We start from the raw sequence: 18,338 nt of genomic DNA on the forward strand, positions 1-18,338 counted from the left end.
CAGATGGATTCTGAGGACTTCACTAACTGCACAAAACAAATCAGAAACAGGTGAATGAGAGGAAATAGCATTTGTGGAAGAGGGAATCACATAAAAATCAGAGATGGAGGTTCGGGCCACCGGAAGAGAGTCTCCTGCTCTAAACTTCCTCATGTATCACCTGTCTGTCTGTGTAACTACGCAATGATGAATCATAATTTTTCAGCAATCACCTGCAGCCATGCACTTGGTGAGACAGTGCTGCTGTTGGTACATGCACTCCCCGGGGTGTGGGTGAGCACGGACTCTCAGCTGAAGAAGCTGACATTTCTGCTGTCCAAGGCATTCACACAGACATTTGCAACAACAAATCTTGCTGAGCACAAAGTTGTGGCTGAAGTAAATAATCATATTTCATGTTCCTTTGAATGCTTGAACCTGTTACTGTTTATCTTTGCCAGCATATTCAGAGTAATATTCTCTGGAAGCTTCTCCAGTGAAGTTCTGCCTGGAGTTCGCTACTGTTGGAACAAAACATCAGTTTCCATCTGAGTTTCCTTGAAGCCTTTGTGTGGGTAAGTGTTTTATTTGGTGTATTTTTTTATGGTTTGTCTTGGAGCTAGTTAGTTATGCAGGGTAAGGATTCAGGGCTTGATTTAATAAAGGCATGAGACACATAAAACAGGTCATGCGAGACTGGAACTGATGACTTACACTGGTCATGTGACAGCACAGCCACCCCTGGGCAGCCACCATTTGGAGATGCCTAAACTTGCCAGGCACTTGATTTAATTTGCATGTGTTACAAGGCATGTATTGCATTAACAGGTGCTGTAAGGTAGCCAAGATATCCACAGCTGTGACACAGGACCTCTAGGAGACTCATGTACTTTTGGAGTGGGATCTGGAAGCCCAGCAGGATACTCAAGGACATCTTAAATGGCACTGGATGTCTGTGTGGGCATCTGAATTGAGACCAGCTAGGCAAACTGCTCTGGTTGGCTTGACATTCATTTTTTGTTTACCTTGGAAGTCTAAGCGCTCCTGCACGCTCTGCAGCACACGTGCCTGAGCCTGCTCCAGTCGGCAGAATGCCCTCAAATTACTCATTGAGTGCCCAAGGATAGCTTCTAGGTAGAAGTTAGAGCACTTCTGAGGAAAGATAGCTTTGAACTCCACAGGTGTGGAGAATTGCGTCTGGGTCTCCCATATTCCTGGCCAAGGGCTCTGACCACCAGGCCTATCTCCTCCAGCTGTCCCTTGAATAAAGCATGGCTGTGGCTGCTGGGCTCAGCGGTAATAAGCGCTGCTGTCCCACTTGGTATGTGCCCTAGCAGAATTTCAGGCATTTTCTGTTGAAATTACATGGATTAAGTGTTTTGTTAAGAATGATGCTGCTGGGGAATAGCATTCTGGAATCACCTGAATGTGGCCTAAATGGCTTCTGAGGTGCTTAAGTGCTTTTTTGGATCTCAACCATGCTGTCCTGTATAACAGCTTGTAAGCCTTTTAGTTCTTGTTATCTCAACAACAGGTCTTGATCTCTTGGCAGTGCGGGGCAGGGGGGTGGGGAGAGGATTTTAAGAGGAAGGTGAGAAAGAAGGTAGAATGGACTCTTTTGTGTCATTCATTCGTTTAATCTTCTCAGATTGGCAACTGGCTCTGACACAGTAACCACTGCTCCAGTAATGCTCTCTTTTCTGGACATTATCCCACTAGTGCTGGGAAGGTTGCAGCAATATGATGTTTCTCATCTTGGGTTGGGGTATGTCACTACAACTTTGAAAGACTCTGTAGAAGCTGTCTGATCTTCTGCCTGATTCCTAGCCATGATGTGTTGGACATAAATAATGCTGCTTGCACAGCCTACATGCTTTGCTACAGAAAAACTGACCAAAAAAAAAAGACTGCAGTGGAGTGAGGCAGTATACTATATTAAAGGCAAATTTCTCATCTGGTGTCCCTCAGTGGCAGTTCCATTGACTGCTGAGGAACTGACCCTGAATGTATGCTGCTTACTTTAAAAATATGGTTAAATGATAAAAACTAAAGCAAAGAAAAATGCAGAGGCAATCTGATAAAGAAATTTCAGAAGCAGGAGGGATGCAGAGTTATAATAAAGGACTTGATTGGCACCTAGCTTCCATTCACATTCCCAAGCCTGGAAACCTTTCCTCATATTTGCAACCTGTGTTTCCCTGGGAGCCTGGAATACTCCTGCTCCCTCCATAACCAAGCTACAGAGCCTGTCTCCAACTTCCTGATTACCCAGCTGAATTAAAAGCCTGCTTTGTGGGATCCAAATATGATTGCACACATGAAGGACTGGCAAAAATTGGGTTCTAGAAATGCTCACCATAATTCCTATCCATTGAAGAGTTAAGATCCATTAGTTTTCCCTGTGAAATAATCTTTCAGTATCTGTAGTGCTGCACTCTCAAATCAAACACAAACCTCTGCACTTCTATCAATTGCAGCTGCTGATTAAAATCACGGTTCTGGTTTCCCAAGCTACATAATCCTGCTAGTTCATTCTTAGACCTACTTTTCTTAGCACACTGTATCTATTATACTAGTGTTGTCCCCATTTTTAAAAGTTTGTGATTTTTCAGCAGTCTGATAGCATCATGCTTGGAGACAGTCTCTCTTGCTGTAAAAGGGACCTGTTTGTTATAAAGAATTACGTGGCTTTGAGAGCTACATGTATCAAACTTAACTGTATTAATTAGCTTGTGCTGTGCTTGTAAAGTGATCATAATAATGCTTATCATGAGCTTAGTACCATTATCTCTGTTTTGCAGATAATGGAACTGAGCCACAGAAAGGCAAAGCCCAGTGCACGGCTCTTGAGCTGGCCATACTGCTCTTATTTCCCCCGTGTCATTGAAACAGTAAGCAGATTGGAGGAGAAGCTACCCAAGCAAACTTTGGCTGGGTCTGTCATGTGAATAAGAAAAGCTTTCTGGGAAGCTGCAGGATGATTGCCTGCACTGTCAGGCCTTGTCTTCTGGAACAGAAGACTCCCATTTATCTCAGAAGCTATTTTACCTAAAGTACTAAAATCCCCTTGCTTGTCAGTTTACTATTCACACTAGGTCTTAAGGCTTATTAACAGTGATTTTATGACTCACAATCCATTACCAGTTGAATATCTCAGTGGATTTTCCTTCTCTGATGCCATAAACAAAGTTTTTCTTCCCACTTTATCAAGACATAGCTTTTAGTGCATTCAACCTCCAAAAAGGTCACTTTCAGCGACTTCCCATAGATAACAGACCAAATTTCAGATCAGTTAAAGGATATAGTTTTCTTCAAATTGCACCAAAACACTAATGATGATGTACATTGAGATGGTTCTTTCCATTCACCATGTCTTATAGTAGTAGAGAGATGTTACATGCTCCATGTAGTAGGATGAAGCAGAGCAATCAAGTCTGGAGGTTTCAGGCACTCAATTAGGCATTCATATAGTTGTTGCTTTATGACTCAACCAACTGCAGATAAAAAACACATCTTCCTCTTTTAATTGGCCATTTGAAGATATGATTTCTTGGAGAATTGCTGAAATATCAAATGTAAGAGATGTCTGTGTTACTGCCCATATACAGCTCTTCAGAGATTTTTCACAGGCTTCCTCTGATAGCCAAGTTTAAGAAAGTTGACACCTTTGCTTTTTCTTCTGTTAGGCTGTAGCTGGTTTTGCACTGATTCACTCGAAATCAATTTGACAATCTTGTATGATGATCATAAGTACTACTTGCTAGCCTTTAAAATGACAGTTTCTGTCTTCTAGTGTGGTTTACAGTAATGTAATTGGATGAAGTATGCACTCTGCAGAAAGCAGTCATTTCAACCTAAGCTATCTGAACAGAGCATTTTGGTAATCTGCAAAATATTTGCAATTATAATATACCAATGGCATTCATATAATATTTCCTGCAAGCTACTCCAGAAAGTATGACACTGCAGTTGTCTTCTGTGAAGATCCCTGGGGAATACAGTAATCTGATTACCTTCCAAGGGATTCACAAAGTCGCTCTCCTCAGAAACCCACTATAGCTCCAAGTATTCAGTTCTCTAGGACAGACTGTGCTGAAGACTCTAGATTGATTATGCTGTTAATGACGCAAGAGGTTCTGCTGCTGTTTGTTTATTCTGAGCTTAGCTAAAATTAGAAGTTGACCCTATGTTCCTGCATTAATTTAAAGGCAAAAATACAAGTTACTGATTCTGATTATTTTTCTGGAAATATTATCCCTAAAGTGAGAGCTCAGGACATATCTTCCTTGAGCTGTGAGTCAGTTCTTAAATGATTTTGAAATTAAAGTTGTCTGGGCCAATCGATATATATGAGCAAGTTCCAAGGTAACTCCTTAACATGCTATGTTTGACATCTACAGATATTTAAGATTTTGAAAGATCAAGAAGATGTCAAAACCTTGTTTTAAATGCTTAAAAACAGCTGGGTAAATTCAGTGTTAACTGGACAGACCTTGATCTATTGACTGCTTGGCTGTACCAAAAGCACAGTTATTCTTTGCACTTCTGAATGGTCTTGATATCTAAAAAATTAGTGAAAAGAACAGGGAATACTGAATCTTTGACAGCAATAGGTGATGAAGATACATTAGTAATGCTTCAGAAAGTGTGTAAGGTTTAAGGTGCTGAACTTGAAACACTGGGAAAGGGTCTGTTTTCAAAGGTTTTTCCTTAATATCAGTTTTATTTTTTTCTCAGTGGGCTCCACAACAAAGTGTACCCAATTCAATAGTGTGTTCTGAAAATGTAAGCTGATTTTATAGTATTCTGATAACACCTTGCTGGAAACCCTTTGCTAAAAAAAAAGTCGTTGAAATGCCTGCACCCTACATCTAATTCTATGGGGGTGGGGTGGTATTATTTTGGCATACGTAAAGTCAATGAATATGAATTTAAGATATGGTAAAGATAATATTTTCCGTGTTTGCAATACCTTTCATTCCAGGCTCTTAGAGACCTTTATAAATATTTTACTCCAGACACCAACTGGCCAGGAGATGGTGTTAGTGGTGTACTATAAACAGACAACACGTGACACAGAAAAGCAAAGTGACTCATTCACTCCTGTGAAAACTGGTGAAAACATCTCATCCTCCTCTGAGCGCTGCCCCATCTCTTGGACCTTTCATTGGCCTGTTATGATTATTTGCATTATCCATAATAATAATTAGTGTTGCTCTTTCAATATGGCAAGCAAGCAACAAAGTGAAGGCAAATATAATTTCCTTGAATTTTGGTGGATACGTTCACAAAGTAATAATGTAGATAATTTATTATAAGGTAATTTAAAATAGAACAGATCAAAGCCTACATCACTCAGGAATAGGAGATGTGAGTGAAATTAAGTTCAGTCATCCAAACACTTTTGACTTCTTTTCCAAGCCTTAATCTTGTAGCTAGTAACAAGTAGTTTGGAAAGATGTTCCTCTCCAGGACAACAAATACCACATGTTCCTTTCCTCCCTCAGCTCCTGTCAGGAGCCAACTCCCCTGAGATCCCCGGTTGCATACTGACCTGAAACCTTTCAGTCTCCTTTTCTATCAGCATTGTTAATCCCCATGCCAGCTCATTTTTCTATTTTCTAGTCTTCATTTTCCTCCTGTAGTTGCAACCCTTATGGTCTGTCCAATATGCCACTAAAACCATATTGTCTGCAGTTGTTACTATGTACTACTACCTTCTGGTATTGTGGGCTGGCTTCTCATCTTCACACCTTTGATGTTTCCTCTCCCACCACCCTTCTGTTCAGTTACCACTTTCATTGAGCTCAGCAAACACTGATGCTTGTATGGTCTCCTTCACATCATGACTTTGCCTATGCTACTTAAATATGCTTATGTGTGAGATTGTGTTTATAAATCTTTCCTTCCAACACTCCCTCACTTTGTGCAGAGTTTCAGTGGCAGTTTCCTGCTTGCTCTTCTGCCTCTGCTCCTCACACTGGGAGTATCCCATCAGCCAGGAAAGGCTCTGTGGGCAGGGAGATAGTAGTTGATGTTGGACAGTCGATGGTGGTCAGCCAAGACAGTTCCTTGGCACCAGGCTCCTGCTGTGATCCCAGGTTATTCATGCATGGTTTTGCACTTTATCAGCTATTTTAATCATTACCATCCAAAGAGAAGGAAATAAAGGCTCTTGTGCTTCCTGTGTTACTGCATAGTCATAGCCAGCCTGGACCCTTTAGTCTCAGTCTAACTATGCTCTCTGGAAGTGAAGTGATGAGGCCAGGTACAGCATGAGTTTTGCTGCCCAGAGGCCCCAGAAGCTCAAAGGAGAAAGAGGGAAACTGTACCTTGATATTTCACTGCTCTGCCTTCTTCAGGGAGGTTTCCACAGCTTGGTGTGCAAGGGGGCCTGCCCCAGCCTTCCACGATGCATGGACTCTCCTTGCCTCTCATTTTGCACAGATCACACAAGACAGGGTAGCTCCTCTTGTCCTCTTATCTCTTGTCTGTCCATGCTAAAGTTGGGGGCATCCTGACTGGTGAGTGGACAGTATAGTTCCTGTGCAGGGACATGCCCTGATATTTGTATCTAAGCGCTGTATATAGCTGTGTTATCTACAATAGTTATTATCTTTTAGATTTAACATACTGGACAAAGTGTCCTAGATGGCCTGGGAAAAAAGCCATCTGGATTAAAGGCCACTGAGATCAATCATGCTGATGATTTATTTATGTGGTTGACTATTGTAATGGTAATAGCCTTTTCTGCTTGGCCAGTATGCTCTAATTTTGAAGTGGGTTTTTTTTGAAATTACATAGCTATTCTATTCAAAACTTCCTGGTTATGGTAAAATATCTTAACTCTAGGGGGATTTGGTACTTATTATCCAGCACTGGAAACTTCTACATCTGTATTTGCCGAATAAATCTATTGCATTTTGAGTTTCATGCAGAACAGCTTTTTTAAAACTAACTCCTATCTTTCACAAAGTACCTTTTCCAATGAAGCTACTCTGCCTGCAGTGAGACTACTTCACAAAGCTGTTGAGATCACCATGTATTCCTCCGACTGGTCTTCATCCTGCAAGTACAGGGAGCCTCCATCATTTCTGAAGACAATTTCGATTCCTTGCCCTGAGAATATAGGCAGAGAGGGCCATTTGGAAAAGCAGTGTTTACTCTGAGGGTGATTTGTTGCCCTTAAGTTATTTAAAAATGAGAACTAGTAAGGAGGTAATGACCCATTTCCTCAGGAGAGTATATCTATAGGACATATAAATATTTATTTAGAGTTCATTATTTCAGCTTTTTATTCAAATCCTGCAGAGAATGCATGTGGAAATATTGCAATTTTCTTCAGGATGGAAACTCTGAAATTTGATTAGTTGTGCTTACAAAGCTGGAAGCACTTCTTGTTTGGAAAAGTTTTCTGTTCCCTGGAATTCTCTGAAGCACAAGTCTCTTCTCCCAAGAAAAATATACTTAATTTTTTACTTAGGAAGAGCGGATGGAAACATCTACTTATTCAGTATGTTTCTTTTTAAACACTGGTCTTTTAGAAATTCAAAAGGCATGAGTGTGTGAGTGAAATTGTATTTGAATATGAAGGACAGTTAATACAGAACTGGAAATTTGTATGTGAGAATGTGAGAAAGAAGAAAATAGGCAAGGTTACATACATGTATGGAATCCTAAGGAAAACAGCAATAGAATTCAGGAAATATTTAATCAGTGGTTTGACCATACCTGCAGCTCAAGCTTGGTAAATAAGTGACTACTCAAGGTAAGGATGCCAAAAAAAGAACATTTCTAACAGGCTATTGACTGTTATTTTAAATGGGCCTTGTAGCCTCATGCCTCTCTTAGATATAATGTTAAGAAATCCCTTGGGTGTCATGGCATCATGTTTTGTTAAAATATTATTTTCACCAGGCTGTCTTTGAGCTGACAAATATGTTGATTACAATTTCATTTAATTGCTACAGGTAGGATACCCTTCAGGAGATTACTTATCCTCACACCTGCTGGGTTTTCTGTTGTTGTAGTGATGATGTTTTTTAAACATTGTTTTGGAAAAAAAAAAAAAATCTAGGGTTATCATTAATATGTAATTATGATAATGAATTATGATGGCTTCAGTTTGCCTTCCTGTAATGCCAATGTAAGATCTGTGTACAAATCCGCAATGAGTCTTTAGGTGGCATTTACAGTAATCATATTAATTAGAGATGTGTTAGGGTAGTATTACTACTTTATAGCCCTTGGACTGACTATTTTGACAGTCCATGTGCAAGGATGATACTTCCTCTTATTTTGGTGAATAAGGACTATCACAGTCACCTGGAAAGAGGATGGCTTTAGCGGGACTATGGGAGCACTCTGGCTGTGCAGCAGTGGAACCCACATCCAGTCATCCAAGACAAGTTGCAGGGCATGGCAGCCTTTATTTTTTTGTGCAGACATGTTGAATATGAAACATATTTCTGAGAAATTGGAAGAGATTCAGGAAATAAACCCCTTTTTCCATAAGATGGCTACATGCATTAAATTGAGTAAGACTATACTTGTGCTTTGCAATCATAACTTTTTCATTTTGCTTTCTATGGTTTCAGTTTGCATACTTATTGAACTTAATATTGCTAAGTGCATCCCTTTAAACACAAAGTGAGGAGTCCTCTTGTTTTTCTATTATATTGGTAAGTTCTTTTTGTCACCATTATCGAACATCTGGGTACATATCTACACACAAAATACATTATAATTTTGGAAAATGGGATTAGTCCATTTTTTGTTAATTTCCCTCTCACTGATGGTGTTAAAAAGACTGCAGGATTGGCATCAACATTACAGTTGGCTGAACGGCCCTGGTAACACTTCAATCTCAGTTAAAACAGATTCTGTTGTACAAAAGGCAAAGGAAAGGAAACTACAGAGCCTGGTTTAGAGGAGGATTTAAGAGTGATATGTGTATACATGAAGAATTAGGGCGTCAAAGCAAGCTGGAGAATTCTGCAGTGGTCTGGTAAATTCTGAGGCAGAACAGAATTCAACAGCTGTGTGCAGATCCAGATAGCTCAAGAAATTCTTTCTAAAATTGTGCAAAAGGAGCATGGTTTCCTTTAGTGATTATGGAAGGCTCTGAGAGGCAGAGGTGAAGGAGAAAGGGGCAGGCTGATCAGTCCAGGCACTAATTAGGGCCAAGGTCTCTTGAGGAAGTTAATGAGTTTCTAAATAGCCAACTAGCAGCTGGTAGGGAGTGGAAGAATAGTCAGCTTGCACATCCTGCTTTTATTTCTGCCCTAAACTGAGAGATAGCTTTAGGAGATCTAGACTGTGGTCAAAAGTCTTGTACTAGGAAATAGCTGCTTCCAATGTGAAAGCTTTTTTCTTATACAGTGTGAGGGAAAATTTAAACATTTTTTTACTCTCTTGGGATGGGTGACGATTTACATGAGTATACCTTGAGTCTTACTGCAGTGCTCAGGATTGGACATTTTGACTGATTTTAACTGTTCTGGTCTCTCTGACTCTGCCTTTGGCTATGCTTCTGAAAGTGTCTGGCATGACTGCTCTTGTTTGCGCTTCTCCCCCATCTTTGTATGCCAGATAGCTTTTTGCCATCTTCCTGACCTTGCTGGGTAAACATTGCACTAACACAGGTTTTGCATAGCATTCATTTTTTTTTTTTTAAAAAACATCAAAAGGCAAAAGAAATGCAAGCAGGTAAGGGAGTGAGAAAAAAGAAATAAGATGGGAGGCCAAATTAGCACAGAGCAGTGGGGGAATATGCTTTTAGCACAGACTAGAAAATTACCATGGAGGGGTGTGGGCTCTTCTTCAGTGTGTGTATGATGCTGTGTAGATATGTTATCCTGGATGAGGACAGAGGTGCATGCCTGGCAGCGTGCGTGTGTTCAGTTGTGGGTGTACATACACCCATTAGCTAAGCACCCACCTGCGGATATGTGAATCAACTGCAGCAACAGTGAGGACTTGCTCACTTGGGTTCTCACCTCTGGAAGAGTCTGGTCTTCCTGAACCGCTTGCACGGTGGACCTGACTTCATCAGTTTTGTTCCTCACAAGACTCTATGCTACTCATGTCTAATAGTTATTTAACAACATGCGTGGGCAAAGTAAAATATTTTATCTGCTATAAGAGTTCCTTTCATTTTTACCGCCTTACCACCTGGTGGATCTGCATCAGGAAAGCCCAGTGCATTTCTTTCCAGTTTTAAATACTTGTCATTCCTGTGGTGGCTCATTTCTGAGTCACATCTTCTATAATCACTATAAAAATAACATTAATATATCAACAAGCAATTAAAAAACCCCAGAATCTATTTGGCCCACACCATCAATTGAGTATGATTCCAGGGTTGTAATTAACTATGCAGTGTTTGGATGTGTGTTGTGACCACCACCTGCCTCCCCTGTGCTGAGTTCCTACTCCCCGTGTTGTTCTTACAAATCCAAACAGGAGTAAAAAGCAAGGCTCAGACCTGAGACATTTCTTGATTGAATGTGAAAGAGGCCAGGAATTCTCCTGTGATGTGGTGGCACATCTTCTGCTGTTCTTTTTGAAACAACCTACAGTGGTAGCTTAAGTTTCATAATCTTGACATTGAAGGCATTCATTGTTTCCAAAACAAATTGCCTGCCACCTTCTTTTTTGAAAAAAGTAGTTCTCTCCCACCTCTGAAATAGGTAGCTGTTAATTTACTTATAGATTATTCTCTGCTTTTATGTGTTAGCTGTTGTTTTGTCACAGATGTAACGGTCTAAAGATACTGCTTTACTTATGTCATGATCATCATTCTCTTCTAACTGCTTTTGGTTAATAATCTTTGTCTCGGGACCCTGGCTAGTAGACAATATACCTCATGGCCAACAACTTTATAAACTGGTTATCTGAACAGGATATAGCTGACCGTATGGGCATAATTTCATTAACTTCAATATTGTTCCCTTTAAACTTGCATATGAAAGGGAATTGCCAATGAGTCATGTGTTATATGCAGATTATTACTATCCAGAACCTGGTGCTAAGGAAACTGATTTATTCTCTGTTATTACTGTGTTAATCATTGCATTGTGCAATAGATCAATTCCAAACATAAATACATTGAGTAGTCCATGGATAGGAATAAATCCTGTTACATTTCAGTACGTACATGCTACATGCTAGTACTGGTACAGGGAATCAGAAGTCATCTGTAGTTTCTTTGGATTTTTCATATTCTGTTACTAGTATTTTGATTTTTTTTTTCCCAATTGGCTGCTTCATTTTTGATGATAACGTCAAAGAAATTACTTAAACAGAACATTTTGGACTTTATTCTGAAACTCACTGTGCTCACTGGGGGTCTCATGTATTTTTGAGATCTGGGTGTCTGACAGTTGGATAAACTTTTGGGAGGACATAACTTCCCTTTGACTCTCCCACGAGGATTTAGCAGTGAAGGTATGTTTATTTTTGTATTGGTTATGTTTTGTTAGATGTAGAAGACAGAATCGCTCTGTGTTATCATGTAGAACATATTCCTGTTTTTTGCAGCTTCTCGTGTTCAGTTTTGAGGCACTCTGGGGACTTTGGTGTAGTACAAAGCCTCTTTCCACACCTGTGTGTCCAGTTCAGTAGGGATTTCTGCAGTGCTTTGGACATCTCCTAAGGCTCGCTCCACGATTTGCGCAGTGGTTTCTGTAAAACAACTTTCTGATCCAATTTGAGACTACTCATAATCACATCCCACTACTGGTTTCATCAGTCCTCGGAGAGTGCTGGTAGGGTCAGTCATTTAGAAGCAGATTCTGTTGTCTGTTTTCCAGAAAAGTAACCAGCAACTCAGGCACTCTTGCATTGATTGAGATCTTTGGCTTCATGCTAACTTAAGGACGGTGTGAAAGACATAATTTCATGCAACCCTTTTTCTACAGTCTCTAGAGGCTTTCCTCATTTCCACTGCCGCTCTCTGGGCTGTATTTAAGCAGTGCTGTGGGGACAGAGAACAGTCCTCGGGCACAGACCAGCTGTGTGATCACTGACAGGGAGTATCACCCTGTGCCTTTGGCTGCCCTTCAGCCTCTGCCTTGTATTTTTAGCTTCCACTCTTCTTAGTGGAAGAATTGTCTCTTCTTACTGTATTTGTAGCATAGTGGGTGGATTAGCAGTTCTGCCCACTCCTCCTCTGGTCTGTAGTAAAAAGTAAATATTAAAAAATTATTCCTTAATTGTGATTAAGGAAGAATTGCATTTCCTAACACATAAATGACGAGGCATCCTTGCTTAAGGGAATTTGAAGTGGCATCCCAGCTTGGATGTCTTTGTCACACAACAGGTGCTGCAAATCACTAATCTCCTACAGTCCAAGCTGGTATTTATTCCTGTTCAATGTCAGATCCCATTGCTTGGAGTAGCAGAGCATACCATGCAACCTGCAAATTGTGCTGGTAAGCATATTTGATCGTACATCAGCAGATTACCTATAATTAGTTCCATCACAGCTGGATCCTTGGAGATCTTCAGTGGGAGGATAATGTCTACTCCAAGGACTGAAGAAACCCTGCAGGGAAGATGGGAACCCAGCTGAAAAGTATTGCTGGAGTAGGTTTTAGTTGGTTAAAGCCTTTCATGATCAATCTGAAGTTGTTTATAGTTTCATATTTCAAAGTCCAGGCTTTGACTTCCTTGAGTTGTTCCAGCGGGTAACTACAAATATCTCAGGGCTCCATGTCAGTCCTGTGCATCTAGATAAACTCTTCATTTATTTGCTTTGTACCGTACTGTCAAGGTTTGTCAGCTGGGATGAGGTTTACCCTGCCTACAAGTCAGCGGTTTGCCTATATTTGGACTAGTCACCTTAAACTAATTTTGTATTCAGTGCAGAGAAGTCGGGTCCTTCAGAGCTTGTTGTGAGCAAAGCATCTGAATGTTTTAGGTATCTACTTTGGGATCAGATGAACTATGCCCTAGAAATTAATATTTCTTTCCAGAGTGAGATACAGATATAGATATCCAAGCTTAGCTGGATGAAACTCACCCAGTACGTTTGCCCTTCAGTCCAGTTCAGCTTTTCCTTAGCCCCTCAGTAATCTCTCAGTATTAGCAGGACTAAGCAGGACTTAGGACAATTTTTCTATGTTGTAGGAGGCACAGAGAAAGCAGACAGAAAAGCAGAGTGGGGCAAATCATTTATATAACTTGTTTGGACCTGTAAATCCACTTCAATTTTGTGTTATTAATGCTTTTTCAAAAAACCTCCAAATTATCGTCCCTTTTGAGTGTACTAGAGCAACACCTGCTATCTTGTAGGCCCAGCACATGGCCAAGGAGACAGAATCACCACTCCCCTTGAGCTGGGGTTACAATACTATGGTCATGATATATGTAATATTGTCCCAGATGGTTAACTCCTCTAGATTAGGAACCCACAATGGTTTTCTGTGTTGCTCTTCCAGACTTTCCCATCTGATTGGCACCAAATCTGTTTTCACTCATGTGAATATCTACTAGTCATATTATATGTTATCATATCAACAACTGGATTTTCCTAGGTATTGGTACCTAGTAATCTAATTTCTTGTAGGGATATATTTAAGAAGACTGAAAACTAAATCTTCTGATTTGGAGTGAGCTGTGTCTATGCCTCCCACCCTCCAACTGACAGAGCTGCATCGGGATCACTTTTGTGACTTGAAAAACAAAATGAAATGTATATGAAAAATAGAAGCAAGGGTACATATCTGAGGATGAGAATAAAGGTTGAGAATATAGGAATAAAATCAGGAAGACTAAACTAATACATATTTGGGAGGGTATAAAAAAGGCAAGAAGAGAAGATTCCATAATGACAATGTAAAGGAAAGACAAAGGCAAGTTAGAAGTTTACTACTTAACATGAAACAAATAGCAGATGATAAGAAAGTGAAATTATTCAAGGCTTTCAATCTGAAAGTTAGTTGTGTCCAGAAGTCTAGCAAAAATAATTCTACCTATGTTGTAGGAGTTTAAGTCAGAAAACAGAAAGAATAGGTTAAAGAATATTTTAAAGCATGCATATAAAAAGAACAAGAATATGAAAAAACTGCTCTAGGATACTTGATGAATTCGCAAAAGGAGTCACTGAGTTCTTAGTTTTCTGTGGTAGTTGTGGAAACTGAAAAGACACAACGCATTTCAGCTTTCTCAGCATCATTCCTCAGTAGATTTCCATCTCCACTGAATAGTGAATAGTGAGCCTACTTTTTCCTTCCTCTTATTCATGCATGGATGTCTTTATTACTGCCTTTTACGGTCATTCCATGTTGAATCGTATTCTTTCCAACATGCATATCCAGGGGTTGAAATGGAAATTTTGAAGTCCTGTTACAGACACTTAGACATGCTGATGTAAAAATGTGAGAAGTCTTATAGCCTTCATTCTGCCCTATTTCCTCTCCATGGAAAGTGCTAGTTTGAAATATGGCACAGCAGGAGTTAGCAGCTCATCCCAATTGCTGTGGAGAGGTGTCTATTGTCTATTGCTGTTACACTTAGGGTGATAGATTTGTGATACTCCCACTGCTGTATAGTTAAAAGTTACTTATCTATGTATGCCTGTCATTAAGAGAACTTAAACCACACATGCATAATGAGTTGGAAGTGAATTTCCAGTCTTGCACCATGCCTACTGTGAGTAATACATATGTCACAGGCTTCTTTTGTCATTCCTTTCCTGAGCTGAACAAATGTTTGAGGATCAGGACTTGAATTTGTATCTATATTATCTATTAATGCTTTTCTGTCACAAACTGCCCTGCATGGCTGAACTTACTGGAAATATTGTTATGTGTACGTGCAGTGCTGTCTCTGTTGCCACTGCCCCCATTGTTGCCATCAATTCCAGTCCAAGCCCTCTGATTTTTACCAAGCTCAAATTGTCAACACGTAAAGCTGAAGTTTATTAAATACATGATGAGAACATCCTTCCTTACATTGCTGCAATGCTACTGCTGCAGAAAGTGTCTTTGGCACCTGGAATTTCATGATATTTTCTTCTCATATGCTTTTCCTTTGGTACCTTTATTGGCTGCAGGCTTTCTGTCATGAGGATTTTGTCTAGGTATTTTCCACATATCCTTGTGACTTTAAAGCCAAGAATAAAAAATAGAAGTTGGTTTAGAAAGTAAAATGATTAAAAAAAAAAATTCATAGCAGAAATCTGAAGCAAAATACTGATGACTAAGTTTATTGAGCATCAATAAAATCATAGAATAATTGGGACTGGAAGGGACCTTTAAAGGTCATTTAGTCCAACTCTGAGATGATGGGAGATACAGTAATGCACCGTGTTAGAAGGATGGTACTAGATGGAAAATACTTAGATTAAACTGGAATACTAGGTGTTTTAAGGAAAAATATGTCAACATACTGAACACATTCCTTTTCATTGCCAAGTGTTATCCAAACCCATTATTAATTTTGAGCAATCCAGCCTTGCTTATTTGTTTTGGCTACCAAGGGCTGTGAAGCTGTAAAGGCTGCATGGGTGATGACATTGATGTGCATTAACCAAATGTCAGTGGATCATATATTTCTCTCTTTTGCAGGACTTAGCATTCGTCAGTCTTAAGAGCTTCTCCAAATAATAGTTAATTATCTTTCCCAACATCCTACCAGGTTGGTAAGTATTTTGCCATTTTACAGATAAAAATAATTATAAGCATGTTGATACTTTCTGACTATATGGTATCACATGGGAATCATAAAGGACTGTATAAAGAGCATTATTCCTCCACTTGTGGCAAAGCAGGCATATAGAGTTTATGGACTAAGGGGCATACAATGTGTTACTCAGCCAGCCAGCAATAGGTACCTCTACAGGAGAAGCTACTGGGTGACATCCAACCATGGCCTGAACTTGCATCACTCATTGTAGATGTAAGTAACCATGCCTGTGTCCCATGCAGAAACCTCACTGCTGGCTTCAGTAAATTCACAAGTAAATTAACTTCCGCTCTCATGACAGCGGAGGTGATTCTCCCTCTTTATTCCACTCTCATGAGACCCCCCCTGCAGTGCTGTGTTGAGCTCTGGGGCCCCCAGCATAAGAAGGACATGGACCTGCTTGAGTGGGTCCAGAGGAAACCGCAATGATGATCAGGGGGCTGGAGCACCTCCCCTGTGAGGACAGGCAGAGAGAGTTGGGGTTGTTCAGCCTGGAGAAGAGAAGGCTCCGGGGAGACCTTATAGCAGCTTCCTAGTGCTTAAAGGGGGCCACAGGAAAGATGGGGAGGGACTTTTTATCAGGGAGTATAGTGATAGGACAAGGGTGGTTTTAAACTGAAAGATGATAGATTTAGATTAGATGCAAGGAACAAATTCTCTACTGTGCGGGGGGTGAGGCGCTGGCCCAGGGTGCCCAGAGCAGCTGTGGCTGCCCCCTCCCTGGAAGGGTTCAAGGCCAGGTTGGACGGGGCTGGGAGCACCCTGGGCTGGGGGAAGGGGGCCCTGCTCATGGCAAGAGGGTTGGGACTAGATGATCTTTAAGGCCCCTTCCAACCCAAACCATTCTATGATTCTATTCATGTATTTATATTTATATGATACATCTAAACAGGTATATTTTACTTCCAAACCAATTTCAGGTCTAACACTGCTTTAAAGCATTTTGTGATAGTCTAACTTTGAAAATCCGAAGGCATGAGCTGGTTAGTGACATCTCCATCTAACAGAAATTAATTCAATTTTATGACTGCACGAGCAGTCAGAGAAACATAGTCTTACTAAGCATAGTGTTATTAAAATGATTGACTAAAATAGAAATTTAGAAGTCTTGTTATGAAATATATTTATTTGACAGCCATAGCTGAAGAGCACTTGATGAGCACCAAAAGAAGCTGCTATAAGTCAAACACCGGTTCATTTCAATCATTGGTTCACGTTCAATGAAACCTCTAAAATGAGGCTTCTTGACTATTTTAGCATAAATGTTTGAAAACACTTGGATACATTGGGAATGGTCTTAGGTGTTATTTTATATAGAGATAGTCAGTAAACACCTACTGATCAAGAGCTTGTGAAGCTTGTGCAATGATCTGTTCTGCTTCAGACTTCCGACCTGGGATAACCCATGTAATCTGTCCACCCTATTTGAATGTTTTAAGAATAGCCATATGTTCCTATATATTCTGACATCATAGTAATGGGAGCCGTGTAAATGCCTTAGCAAGACAGATAAAATAACAGGGGACAGAGATCATCCCTGGCACGTCTCCTGGGTACCTCCCCTCTAAATATGAATCATGTTTCATCCAGCCAGATTTTATTTATGTCCTTCGTAATCACACATTTGCTAGCATTGGCTGGATGCAGTAAGACACTGGTTATTTGTCATTAGATTTTTGCATAAAAGGAAAAGAAAATACAGTTAGATGTGTCCATATAGTGCTCAGGATACTTGCAGGCAGAGGAAATGGTAGGAAATAAACAGTTCTCAGGTGTCTTACAATGAGCAAAGTGAACTGAATTATTTGGGGCACAGCAGCTTAATTTCTTTCAGAATCACTACATGCTTTACAATTATCTTTTTATGTGTTCCTTTATTGTTTTTTTTAATTGAGGAAAGGAAATCCATGATTAAAAATAAGTCTATGGAATGCTGATTTGTTTTTATCTATTAGTTAAAGCAATACAATTAGAATGTTGTAGATGACAGACAATTCTGGAATAACCAGTACAAAGAAGCATTAAAAAAATGAAGAGATAAAGGTAGAAGTAATTCAGAAGATAGTAAATAAACTCTTCATCACATTTCCCAGATTATTCTGTACTCACAGATCCTTAGCTGTATGCAGAAGTTTTAACCATGCATATAGAGATAAAATGGCAGTTTGCCAATGGTAGGCAAGGAAGAAAAGTAGCCTATATGACAGTATACTGGTTTCCAAACTGTAGGTGGTAGAAACCACTTTGCAAACTTATTTCATTAAGAAAAAAATTATGTTCCTGGCCAACATAATTACAGTGTTTTCGAGCATGGCTGAATTGGATGTAACTTGTAGCAAAACATCACATTGAGGAAAACACCTTCTTCAAGAAAAACATGCTTTGGTGATTAATCCTGCTGACACCACTGTGCTCTAAAGGGCTTTGACAAATGGAATTTAGTTTCAATTAGCAAAATAGTACAAATATATTTTGGTTAATTGAATTGTTGGCATACAAGCAAAACTGATTATTTTTTTTTAACTGGGAAATTAAATGAGGGAAAATAAATGTTCCGACTGTTCCGACTATTTTAGTAATTTTAATTTTTTTCACCCCTAGAAAACTAAACTAAGCCTAACCTGGATAATCATGTGAAGGATGTACTTTATAAAGACACGATTTGACCT

At 39.8% G+C, this 18,338-nt stretch overlaps 1 protein-coding gene across 2 annotated transcripts in view; it reads left to right on the forward strand.

The window, feature by feature from the left end:
• Positions 1-462: 462 nt before the first annotated feature.
• GPAM (glycerol-3-phosphate acyltransferase, mitochondrial) overlaps positions 463-18,338 on the forward strand; it is a 61,057-nt gene continuing 43,181 nt past the window's right edge. Inside the window, exons 1-2 of one of the 2 annotated variants that reach the window (XM_032988531.2) lie at positions 463-554; positions 15,552-15,625. The gene's annotated coding sequence lies outside the window, so the exon portion shown is untranslated. The remainder of the gene's footprint in view (positions 555-15,551; positions 15,626-18,338) is intronic. The other variant, XM_032988527.2, reaches the window with a different exon arrangement.

This window comes from Tyto alba, unplaced genomic scaffold, assembly GCF_018691265.1.
Source record: "Tyto alba isolate M040663 unplaced genomic scaffold, T.alba_DEE_v4.0 Super-Scaffold_1, whole genome shotgun sequence".
Classification (NCBI taxonomy): domain Eukaryota; kingdom Metazoa; phylum Chordata; class Aves; order Strigiformes; family Tytonidae; genus Tyto; species Tyto alba.